At 33.7% G+C, this 14,278-nt stretch overlaps 1 protein-coding gene across 3 annotated transcripts in view; it reads right to left on the bottom strand.

Annotated features, from left to right (window-relative positions):
- Window positions 1–14,278, bottom strand: part of Tgt (tRNA-guanine transglycosylase) — a 196,498-nt gene that overhangs the window by 33,999 nt on the left and 148,221 nt on the right. The gene's annotated exons all lie outside the window — the stretch shown is intronic.

Below are 14,278 nucleotides of genomic sequence, written 5' to 3' on the forward strand. Positions count from 1 at the left end.
TTATACACATGTTTAAATCTACATTCCCTTTTGGAGTAGCCTCCCAGTTTCTCAGAAAATAAATGAATACGTCAATAATAACTGACTCGACAAATTACCCCAGGGAAAGCTGACGGAAATCTCACTACACTTGATAGATAAATTGTAGCGAGGGTTGACTTTACACGACTAGATTTGGAATTGTAACTATGAAATTTTGGGGGATGTTAAGTTTCTTTTCGCAAATGGAAGGATATCTTCTGGTTATTACATAAATACATATACCAAGGCACTTCCCCCAATTTTGGGGGGTAGCCGACATCAACAAATGAAAAAAAAAATAATAATAATAATAAAAGGGGACCTCTCCTCTCTACGTTCCTCCCAGCCTGACAAGTGACTCAACCGAGTTCAGCTGGTACTGCTAGGGTGCCACAGCCCAGCCTCCCACATTATCCACCACAGATGAAGCTTCATAATGCTGAATCCCCTACTGCTGCTACCTCCGCGGTCATCTAAGGCACCGGAGGAAGCAGCAGGGCCTACCGGAACTGCGTCACAATCGCTCGCCATTCATTCCTATTTCTAGAACGTTCTCTTGCCTCGCTCACATCTATCCTCCTATCACCCAGAGCTTTCTTCACTCCATCCATCCACCCAAACCTTGGCCTTCCTCTTGTACTTCTCCCATCAACTCTTGCATTCATCACATTCTTTAGCAGACAGCCATTTTCCATTCTCTCAACATGGCCAAACCACCTCAATACATTCATATCCACACTAGCTGCTAGAGTTGATACTTGCATCATAATAAATTTAATCGATACAGAAAAATACCTTTATTTGTTATAAAACAATGTATATAATACTGTATGGTTTCCCATAGATTTCATAACACAACACGGAAACCAGCAAGCAAATTCATATCAATGCCATATAAATCTGTTGGAACCTGAAAACACTAACTTTCAAAAATATTTTTTTTTGTCAATTTCTTCCCTGAATTTTGAATATACCACTGAATTTAGAAAACTATTTTATTACCTTGGAAAAAGAATGAACACCGTTCTAATACAAACAAACTGAATGGCGTTGTCTCTTCAATTCCACCAAAAAGTCCTACTTAAAAAAAGGAACAAAAACTGACTTGTTTTTATGACAGTTCTGAACTCAACCCGTCAACATAAACATTACAGTTAAAACCTACGATATAAAAAATGATAAAATTGATATTTCAGGGCAATTATTTTCGAGATCTCAAAGCGAATGCTTCCCCGTTTACATACGACATTACCTCTCAAAAACAGAAGGGTTATCCCCATTAATTACCTCCGTCAACGAAGTTGGAAGGAGGTTATGTTTTACCCCCTGTGTGTTAATGTGTGTGTGTGTGTGTGTGTGTTTGTTTGTTTGTGAACAGCTTCCTGGCCACAATTTTAATTGTATGGTAATGAAACTTGCAGGGATTAGCTGTTATGTAAAAAAACTGGAAATTATTAAATTTTTGAAGGTCCAGGTCAAAGGCCAAGGTATCAGTCAAGCAAAATATCCAATTCACGTTATCAGCAATAAGTTTGGACAACGTTGTCACAGAGACTTCAAACTTGGTTCATATGTGAGTGTATGAAAATCCACGCCAATTAATACATGTTAAGGTCAAGGTAATGTCGGGCAAATTGTCGAGAAATAAGCTGTCGCGGCGGAGGTCTGCGCTCAACTGAGTGCCCCTCTAGTTTTATTATCTAAGTGATAATCTCTATTAACCCACCCCCAAAGAAATAATAATAAATCAACCCTGAATGTATTTATGCAACGCAGCCTACTACCGTCTACTAAACTAACACTTAAATATTATAGTTATCTTTTTTAATTGATCATCATCATGTCTACTGACGCAAAAGGGCCTCGATTAGATTTCGCTAGTCGTCTCTATCTTGAGCCTTTAATTCAATACTTCTCAATTCATTATCTCCCACTTCACGCTTCATAGCCCTCAGCCATTTAGGTCTGGTTCTTCCTACTCTTCTAGTGCTCTGTGGAGCCCAGTTAAAAGTTTAGTAATTACATTCTCTTGGGGAGTGAGAAGAGCTTGCCCAAACCATCTACATCTACCAGTCACCATGATCCATGATCTCATCCACATATAGCACCTGAGTAATCTCTCTTATAAGTTCGTTTCTAATCCTGTCCTGCCATTTAATTCCCAAAATCTTTCATAGGGTTTTGTTCTCAAATCTACTAAATCTGTTGGATATTGTTTCATTGTCATACAGTAACCGAGATCTCAGTAAACTAGATATAGTCTGATTTTTATATGTAATTTCAGGCGATTTGATTTCCAATTTTTGATATGGGTATAAAAAGTGCCCCCAAAATGACCATTCGCAGGAAACAAAATGTGAACCTCCTGTTTTCGATGAATTCTTCATTATCACTTCACTCTTTATTACTTTTACTGCGTTATGTGAATTTTTTTCTATTTACAATATTCTACCCTACTCAAACACTCAAACTCAATTACAAGCTAAAAAAGGTTGGTCACTAAGTCCCCCCAAATGTTGGTCACGTAGCATTTAATTTCAAACTTAAATCCTACATTCATCCAGCAACTTGGAATCGGAAGGTCATATATCATCCAATGCTTGTACGAACAATAAATTTTGTTTCTGCAAAACCCAAAGTAAATTCACTCCCTCCCTAACAGAGGGAAACGAACTACTTTATAAGAAATCAACAATCACCTTATGAATGACTTACAACAGGAAAATATTATGCTGCCTAAATTTTTTTCTATTATTACCTACAAGGGTGATAGGCACTTGAACACTGAAAAAAAAATCGAGTGAAAAAATGGGAATTTAACATGACTATAAAATTCAACATTTTCATTAAAAACACAGACAGAAAGATATTATTATTATTATTATTATTATTATTATTATTATTATTATTACTTGCTAAGCTGCACGCTAGTTGGAAAAGCAAGATGCTATAATCCCAAGGGCCCCAACAGGGAAAATAGCCCAGTGAGAAAAGGAAACAAGGAAATTTGGAAATTAATTAACAAATAGAATAAAATATCTAAGCTTAAACAATACAAAAGAATAAAATACTCTGGACATTTTCAAGTAATCCATAAGTACCAACATTCGCCGACACTAACCATTAGTAAAAAATCGAGCGTAATCGTAAAACGACTAAGCTTTAAGCCATAAAATTCTTTAAAATGAAAAAAAGTCCAAAGACTCAAGGTACAAAGGAATAAAAATCCGCTAGAAAAGAAACGTCGCGCGAGTGTGCTACTGAGAACAGCGAAAACCACTTCCTCCCATTTCCAGTAATGACCAAATATTTATCACGAAATACGTTACAGTTACTATTTATTCCTTTCCCAAATTCTGGTCTCTCACGTCTTGGAATCTTGAGAACAGGTGGATTTCGGGGAGAGGTATTAATGGAGAAAGAATATGGGGGTATAACTTTATATATATATATATATATATATTATAATATTTAGTATATTATATATATATATATATATACATACATATATATATATATATACATATATATATATATTCACATACACACACATATATTTATATATATATATATATATATATCTTATATATATTAAATATATTTACATATATATGTATATTTCCATATATGTATGTGTATGTATATATATATATATATATACATATATATATATATATATATATACACACGTGTGTGTGTATGTGTGTGTATTATACTAGTGTACACAAGCGTTCAAAAATGACTTCTAAATATTTAGATAGGTATGCACACACCACAAACGCATATACACACATTCAACCACTTACACCCCTCCCCCTTTCCTAACTACATACAGCTGGTTCGCTAATTTTTCGGATTGTGTGGTTACCGAGTGTACCTCTCGGGGTAAAAATAGAGGTAAGACTACTCTCTCTCTCACCACGCTGAGCGTGACCGAATACACACACGCACGTGTATATATATATATATATATATATACGTGTGCAGTATATTCCCTCTCTGAGGGCTCGACCAGCAACATCAAAGCTGTGCTAGTCAGTGCCACTCATATTACGTTGGTTTTCTATGAGCGATCAGAGAAAAGTCTCCCACCATCACCAATCTGCAATGATGAAAAACTTGCCAAATCCCAAACATGAATACGGACATTGAGGCCTTTTTCCTGCAGTGAACTAGAAACAACTGAATTTGTGGTTCTTGGTGTGTGTGTGTATATATATATATATAAATATATATGTGTGTGTGTGTGTGTGTGTTGTGTATGTATATGTATATACATATGTATGCATATATATATATATATATATATACAGACGTGAAACAAGCAAATCAGCAGAAAATTACGTATATGCAAGAAAGCAAATAGACCAGTAAATGCAATATGCTTGCAGACCTAGACTTCGGATCAGGTATTTAATTAAACCAATATTGTTTGCTCTTTACAAACATAGTTAATGAGAAAATAACTAGGTACATAACGCTTAGAGAAAAACTGTAGGTGTTTATGTATATATATGGTATATATATGTATATGTGTATATATATATATATATATATACATATATATATATATATATAAATTTATATATATATATATATATATATATATAAAGGACCCCACATTCTGTCAACAGTAATCTCAACTCCCACATAAACATGTTATAGCGTAATTTCCTTTGCGAAAACATGATAATGGCATCTCCCCCCCTGTTAATGCTAAATATGCCACTAATGCTGCTTTCATTACAATTGCAATTATTACTTCAATTATCCAGTTCCATTGCTGCAGGAATGTGCGGTCACTTTTCATTCGCCCTATGAATGATATTATTATATTATTATTATCACTGCTAGGCTACAACCTAGTTAAAAAAAAAAAAAAAAACAGGATACTATAAGCTCAGAGGCTCCAACACTGAAAATAGCCTAGTGAGAAAAGGAAACAAGAAAAAATAAAATATTTTAAGAACAATAACATCAAATAAATATTTCCTATAAAACTATAAAAACTTTAACAAAACAAGAGGAAGAGAAACAAGATAGAATAGTGTGCTTGAGTCCATCCTCAAGCAAGAGAACTCTAAACCCAAGACAGTGGTAGGCCGTGGTACAGAGGATATGGCACTACCCAAGACTAGAGATCAATGGTTTGATTTTGGAGTGTCCTTCTCCTAGAAGAGCTACTTACCATAGTTAAATAGTCTCTTTACCCTCACCAAGAGGAAACCGGTCACTGAACAATTACAGTTATATAACAATTTCGTATCCAAAACGTGGATTCGTATTAAAGCCACCCCCCCCCCGCCCAATGGGTCCTTGATTTTCAGCTGAATAAAAAAGTTCGGATTCCAAAGCATGAAAGAATAATTAAGGGCCTTTGGTAAAAATATTCTAATCTAATTAATTTGCCAGGAGGGGCTTGAATGGCTAAATTTTAGGTCTCTTGATGATTAATAATGATAAACGAGTTTGTTATTTGTGCTCGAAATTACGTAGCAATTGCCTCGTTTGTTTCTTTGTTGTTTTAGTGCAGTTTTCCCAGGTATCTTATCACCTGCAGTTTATCCTCTATTATATCATTTTTAATTTCATTATTATTTTTATTTTTATATTAATATTTTTATTTTTTTCTTTATTTTTATTTTTTTTTTTTACTTCTATTTTTTTTAATCTTTATTTCAATTATTTTTTCTATTTTCTTATTATTTTCTATTTTTTTTATTTTTTCTATGTTTTTATTCTTTTTTATCTTTTATTCTTTTTTTTATTAATATTATTATTATTATTATTATCATTATTATTACTATTATATTATTACCATTATTATCATCATTAGCCAAGCTACAACCCTGATTGGAAAAGCAAGATGCTAAGCCCAAGGGCTCCATAAGGCAAAAATAGCCCAGTGAGGAAAGGAAACAAGCAAAATAAACCATACAAGAAGTCATGAAAAATTAAAATATTGAAAAAAAAAAAACCTAAGCTTTTAGCTCAAAATAAATAAAGCAAAAATGCAATAATACGTGCATTAATGAAATGGGGTCTTAAATCATTCCAACCGATTTACCTAAAGGCAATTCAGTAAATAACGTTAAAGAGCCAAAGGCATTGCCTCCCTCTCGCACGTTAAGCGGGCCATTTCCATCATTTCTAGTCTTCTAATTAAGTTTTATTATTCATTCATTCCTTGAAAATGGAGTTTTGCTCCGTTCTCATTGTCCGTTTTGTCGTAAAATGTACCTTTTAATAAGTCATTCTCTTATTCTTATTACTAATACTACTATTATTATTATTATTATTATTATCATCACTAATACTACTATTATTATTATTATTATCATCATTATTACTTGCTAAGCTACAACCCTAGTTGGTAAAGCGAGATGCTATAAGCCCAAGGGGTCCAACAGGGAAAATTGCCCAGTGAGGAAAGGAAATAAGGAAAAACTACAAGAGAGTTTAAAAACAATAATAACATTGAAATAAATCTTTCATATATAAACTATATAAACTTCAAAATAACAAGAGAAAGAGAAACAAGATAGAATAGTGTGCCCGAGTGTACCCTCAAGCAAGATATCCCTAAGCCAAGACAGTGGAAATAGAATACCAGTAAAGAACACGAAAGAGAATAAAATAAACTTATAACTAAAAATTACAATGAAATTCAAATAACGTTTTAAGCTAAAAACACAGACAAGCAATATCAATAACTCTTCTTGTCTCAAGTCACAAACTCTCACAATGAATCTCTCAAAGCCATAAATTAGAAGACCAAGCCACCCAAATAAACCATCCTCAATTCAACCGTAAGCAGTACCAAACATGCTGAAGATGCATCCACTATCAGAACGAGACAGACCAGAGATTTATTATCGAAACTTCTTTACGACAAAAACAAAACCCTTGAGATACGTTTGTCATCATATTTACGTTGTCTGTCTACCCTAAATTCTCTGCATTCCCTTTATTATTATTATTATTATTATTATTATTATTAGCCAAGCTACAACCCTAGTTGGAAAATCAGGATGCTATAATCCCAAGGGCCTTAACAAGGAAAATAGCTCAGTGAGGAAACGAAATAAAGAAAATTACGAGAGGTTTAAACAACAATAAACATTAAAATAAATCTTTCCCTCTTCTCCCCCTCCACTTATTATTCCTTTCTCCTCTAACACTACTAATCTAGCTGGCCCTTTCTCTCTCTCTCTTCATAATTAACATTTTCCCCTTTCCCTCTTTTATCATATTCCGGTGGAATTTTTGTACCACATATTTTATTACGAGACCTTACGATGCATCCGAGTATTAATTTTGGAAAAATTTCTCGATAGAGGGATTTCAGAAAAAGGTTCTGAAGTATATATTGAAGATGATGATAAATGGGTATAAACGATTCTTAAATCATAAGACTCATATTTTTTTTAGACGAACCCAACCTCTCAAATAAGAGTTATATAAGATTAGCGTGGTTATACAAAAATAGTGAAAATTATATTTTTACACTGTAAAATGTCTACTTCATCTATCAATATATTGGTCTTAAAATAATTTCTAGTTTAGTAAATTCAACTGCAAGCCTTTTACTTAGGTAGTAGGTTGGCGAGGGCACCAGCCACCCTTTGAGATACCACCGCTAGAGTGTTATTGGGTGCTTTTGACTGGACAAACAGTACTACATTGGATCCGTCTCTCTGGTTGCGGCTCATTTTCCTTTTGTCTACACATATACCGAATAGTTCGGCCTATTCTTTACATATTCTCCTCTGTCCCTCATACACCTGACAACACTGAGATTACCATGTTTATGCAATCTCTCCTTGATTTTAATATTGTTGTGGAAGGTAAAATGCAAAAATTAGGATAAGGATATACTGTAATGTGGGACCAAACTCGTGAGATAGGGAAAGGGTCTGTGAATGAAGAATGGAGTTTGTCTTTCAATTGACATGGATAAACAATTTTGAATCCAAAACGGGAAGTATCATTTCTCCATTAACAGATTTTGGGTCTATCAAGTATTTCAACCGGACAGTGTAATAAGAAAATTTAATGAATAATTAAAAGTGAGAGTAAAAGACGAATTACAGAAAATGAAAATAAAATAAGCAAAATTACTAAAATATCTAAACACTTGATAAGGGAGAACGGCTGTGGTGATGGATTCTAATAAATATAATCTTAAAAGTTCTTTTTCTGCATAATTATTATAATATATACGAGAAAATCTAAGCTACTTATTATTATCATTATCAATATTATTACTATTATTATCTTTATTATTATCATTATTATTACTAGGAAAATATAAGCAATGAATACGTTAAAACAGTTACCTATAACGGTTTGCATTAAATTCAAGCCATTTCTTACTTGACATGATCCTCCAACTATTGCAGAAGTAACCCAATGCTTTATCCACAAAGCCGAAGAAGTCATAACTAGAGAGGAACAAGTTATACATCAGCATGCATGGAATCACATCAGGTACCATTAAACGCTGACTATGCTTTCCACACTCCATCAGCATGGAGTAGATGCAAATAATCCTCCTTCTCAATGGATCCGAGGTGATATTTACATTATAAGCAGATACTATAGCCAGAAAATACAAGCTAACAACAACCACCTGGAAATTTGAACCACCGATCACTGAGTAGCAAGCAAACGCTTTTATCCGATGCGGCCCGATGTGGTAACGTTCCCGAGTGGTGAACGCCAGACTGGGGTTAGAGTCTAGATCAAACTCGTTAGTTTCTTTGTCCAGCAATCTCACCATCTTTGTGAGCTAAGGATGGGGGGGGGGCCTATAGGTCTACCTGATGAGTTATCAGCAGCCATTGCCTGGCCCTCCTTGGTCCTAGCTTGGGTGGAGAGGGGGCTTGGGTGCAGATCATAGGTATATATGGTCAGTCTCTAGGCCTTTGTCCTGCTTGATAGGGCAATTGTCACTGTCCCTTGCCTCTACCATTCATGAGCGGCCTTTAAACCTTTAAACTGGCGAAGATATTAAAGGAGAAAACATCTGTGTAACTTTATATGTATGAATTCTTGGTTGGTATCCTTAGACCTTTTGCAGTTCCATCCCCTCCTACCCCTACCAGCAACGGGTAGACATACGAAATCCTCCTTGCAATGGACCTGGGGTAATATAAGGATTTAAGATGACTCGCTTCACCATTCATACGAATTTACTGCCAGAATTTGACATTTAAAACTATAATGGGTAGATAAAGTGTTGAAGTTACATTCCCTTTTTAAAGGGGTAATCCTTAGTCTGGGACCTGGAAAATCCTAACTACACAATTTCGCGACTTATTTAAATGCGCTGACGCTGCTATTTTTTCCCTTTCACGATGCAGTATGAAACCAGAATTTTAAAGAAGCAATGGGCTCCCCTGTTCCTCTTAATTTTGGTTATCCTTTGCCACGACTTAGTTGGAGAGAGATTTATATCATTCATCCCCTTCCCATTTAGCTTGGCATCAATTCAGTCTTTTACGTTAGACATATTGATGCAAATTTTACTACCTATTAAGAAACGACGATTCCATTAATAATATTTTTCTATTACCATTATTCTTATCATAAAATGCACATTGGAGCATGAAATTAATTGTTGTTTGCCTTATATAGTTACACTTAGGAGGCACAGCAATATGAATAAAACATTTCCAATTACGGCATATGTTGTTCTCTAAAGTAAAATTTTCATATCGGTAACTAGAATATGTAAACCACCTCACTAAAAAATAGAAACATTAAAAAGGCATTTTTTAAGAAACTAATATATCCTGAACATTTAAATAATAAATTTCTGAACAAATGGATGAAATTATATAATACTGAACAAGAAATTAGTTAACATTATTAATAAATATCATACCCACAGACCATTCAACATAAGATCCATAGATTTAACAAAAGTAAAAGAACCCAGAACAAGTTAGCTATATTATAAAAGGTAGATCAGATTGCAAACATAGCAGTGAAACAGCTGGAGTTCAAACATTTCCTTCTTCAAACTTGAATAAATGTTAATCGTGCGAAAGTGATAGAGGACTAGACGTCAGAGTCCACGAACATAAATTAGTTAGATTTGGACATCAAGATAGTCCAATAGCAACATAATGTCTAAACCAGGGGTTCCTAATCTACGGTAAATGTACCTCAAAGGGTACATATTTACTCTTCAAGGGGTACATTGGATCAGAGAGCATAGCCAGTACTGTGCAGTACAAGTAGTAATCTGCAGTACATGATGTAATCTGCATTGAGATTGAATAATAAAATTATATTACAATACTAATTGTATTTTTTCTCTTTTTCCTCCTCAATTTTATGGATACACAGGAATTATGAAAATGCCCAATGGGTACATTAGAACTAAATGGTCAAGAACCCCTGGTCTAGACGTTACATATAGTGCAGAAACATTAAAGAAACACATTTGAGAAAAAAATAACCCCATACCACTACATGATTTATTACAAGATTTGTAAGATTCTAATATAAGAGCTGCCAATTTATTTCAATCATACACTGTTCTACTGCCTTCCCTCTTCTGTTAACGGATAACTAAAGAGGCACTGAATGGTGGCACTCTTATTACAGGCGTTACGTGTCGGATATCTAAATTTTTATAACCTCCTGCCTAACAACCTCACCACAAGGATAACAACCATAAACTACAGTGAATATCAGCAAAGCAATTGGAAAGATTTAACATTTGTATGAGAATACCTACAAGTTTTTATTAGGTATATAGCACGTGAATGCTAACTTTTTTTCTTTTTGGTCAGTTTGCCTACACACGAAAAAATCTATCAAAGATGGTTTATTTCCATTTTATAAAGATCAGTTAGTTACGATGATTAGACATTCGTACTTATAATATATATATATATATATATATATATATATCTGTGTGTGTGCGCGCGTGCGCGTGTGTGTATATGTGCAGGACATATAATAAGGAGGACAAACAATGGGTGGACATTAAGAATAATGGAATAGGTCCTAGAGATTGTAAAACCGGGGAAGAAGAGAAGACGATGGATTGACAAACTAAGAAAGATTGCGGGCGTGAACTGGCATAAACAGACGCAAGTGGAAGGACATGTCTGAGGCCTCTGTTCTGTAGTGGACTAGTAACAGCTGTTGATGATTGATATATATATATATATATATACACATTTATATATATATATATATATATACACACACACATTTATACACACACATATATATATATATATACACACATTTATATATATATATATATTTATATATATATACACACATTTATATATATATATATACACACACATATATATATATATATACACACACATATATATATAATATATATATATATATATATATAAATGTTACACACACATACGTGCATACACACAAACTATATACATATTTAAATGTTTTAAAATCCATTCATGAATGGCAAAGGCAAGGAACAGTGACAATTCTCTATCTAGCAGGACACTGCCCTTGAGACTGACCATATATACATATGATCAGCACTCAAACCCCATCTCCACCCAAGCTAAGACCAGGGAGGGTCAGGCAATGGCTGCTGATGACTCAGCAGGCAGGCCTAAAAGCTTCCCCAAACGTTGCATCCCTATCTCACAAGGATGGTAAGGTTTCAGAGACAAAATGCCAGGCAGAGACGTTCTTAATAGGCCATCACTGTATGTGTGTATATATATATATATATATATACATACATATACATATACATATACATATATATATATATATATACATACATATACATATACATATACATATATATATATATATATATTCAACCCATACAAATGATTACATTGCTCGACTTAATATCTAAATGCAATAAAATTCATGAATAAATTACAGCCAAGGCAAATATAAATCTACTTCAAATTGTGTACAAACCATGCAATAAAATGTGTACGAGAATATGCTGGTAAAGCCAAGCATAATCGCAACTGTAGAGCGACCTGTGACGATGTGGGTCGAATAGGCTTTGATAGTTTGTAATTATAAGTTTAGATGGCGGCTGCTGGCTGAGTTCGAGGCGAGCATACTTGAACAACTTCATCCCTTTAAGAAGTAAATTGAGAACCTTACTTGGTTCATGTCCATAAATGCTTCAACAGAGAGAGAGAGAGAGAGAGAGAGAGAGAGAGAGAGAGAGAATACGCAGTAGTTAAGTTGTTAAGTAACGTAAGGGATAATCATGTATAAGAAACACTGATGAGACGTAAGTTGAGAACATGGCAAATCATGAATTACACCACCTCCATAAAATCACAGATAAAATACATAAGAAATTATGAAAGAAATGAAAAAAAATGACAATGAGAAATGCTGTATAAGAAAAGTAACATTCAAGAAATGCAGGTAGGAAAAATAATCGTTCCAGAAGCTTAAATATCATATTGATGTACCGGTAACCGTTGTTATTTAAAAGCGATGTTCTGAGTACTATGACCTAATGGACAAAAAGGTAATGTAAAAAGTGTTGACGTTGAATGGTATACAACAGAAGCTACAACAGTTGTTGGGAGAGATTGGAAGCTTTTATCACGAAGACAGAACATGGAGAATATGTTCAGAGTGTTTATTTTGATGTAAAAGTTGGTTTGAGAAATAATTGTGTTATGCTTACTGACAATTCAATATATTTCTGAATCTAGCGATGCAAGAAGTCGGAGAAGGATCGGTAGTTGTAGATGTGGAGTTATGGGGAAAAAGATAATTCGCGAAATAAATGTGGATTAGTTCAGGTATCTGAATAACATAGTGTAATGAGTTTGAAACCGCTATAAGTTGATATCAATTAAGAGCAACACTAAGATTGAGATTATGTTGAAACCAGGAAAATAAGAGGAATGAATATAAAAAGAACAGTAACCTTTAATTCTACTGGGTATTTGGGAGATAGGAATATTGATTAAGTTAACAAACAGATAAAGTAGGATGAGGAAAGAGTCGAGTCACAGAATAGGTAGGTGAAGTACGCAAGGTAGCAGGGTGAATTCAAAAGATCAGACAAGGACTTGCATTGTCTGTTTATGGGGAGATCACGGAGTCAACTCTCCTCTTTGGAAGTGTAGTCAATAAGTTAGAAGGGAATTGAGGGAAAGGGTTCAAACCGTCGATACAAACTGCATAGTATACATGTTACACGAACTGAAAGAAGAAAATATGGAAATCTATACAAAAGTGATACCAAAGTTAGCGCATGTGACAGTATGGGTATTGGGTATAATGGTTGACGACAGGGTGGGAAGAAAATATATTATTTTTAAACTTCTCTTGTAGTATATTTCCTTTCCACATTGAGCTATTTTTATGTTGGATCCCTTGGGCTTACAGCATCCTGCTTTTCCAACTAGTGTTGTAGCTTAGCAAATAATAATAATAATAATAATAATAATAATAATAATAATAATAATAATAATAATAATAATAATAAAGAAAAAAACTGCAGGAAGGAGAGAAAGACCTTCAGAGGGTATGATAGAAGGGATGAAAGAGGTATAGTAAAGAAACGGCAGTAATATCCAGGAAGAACGAGAGGACGATGGGTTGTAACAAGCTGCTATGGAAGTTTTCTGAGAGGAGGGCTCATCCATGATTCAGCAATAAAGTATGAATAATATAGTGACTGCGGTGTTGTTTTTCTGAAGCCACTCCCTCTTAGAGAAAACATTACAACGCTAAAAAAAAATCATATACACGTATAAATGCACACTAACGCAAGCACGCGCGCACACACGGACACACACACACACTATATATATATATATATATATGTGTGTGTGTGTGTGTGTGTATACATATAAGCGTGTGTATATATATCTATCTATATATATATATATATATATATACATATATATATATATATATATACATATGTATATATATATATATATATACAGTATATATCATATGATATTGAGCATCAATTTCCATCATATATATATACAGTATATATATATATATATATATAAATATATATATATATATATAAATATATAAATATATATATATATATATATATATACATATATATATATATATATATACATATATATATATATATATATATATACATGCAAAAAATATGATACTTCATTCTGGCAGAAATCTTGTTCGGGCGAGAAAGTTTAAATTATGGAAACACATTCATGGTTGGGGGGTTAAAGCTGTCTCCTGAGTTACGAATGAAAATGTGATTTAAAGC

Source organism: Palaemon carinicauda, chromosome 30 (assembly GCF_036898095.1).
Source record: "Palaemon carinicauda isolate YSFRI2023 chromosome 30, ASM3689809v2, whole genome shotgun sequence".
NCBI lineage: Eukaryota > Metazoa > Arthropoda > Malacostraca > Decapoda > Palaemonidae > Palaemon > Palaemon carinicauda.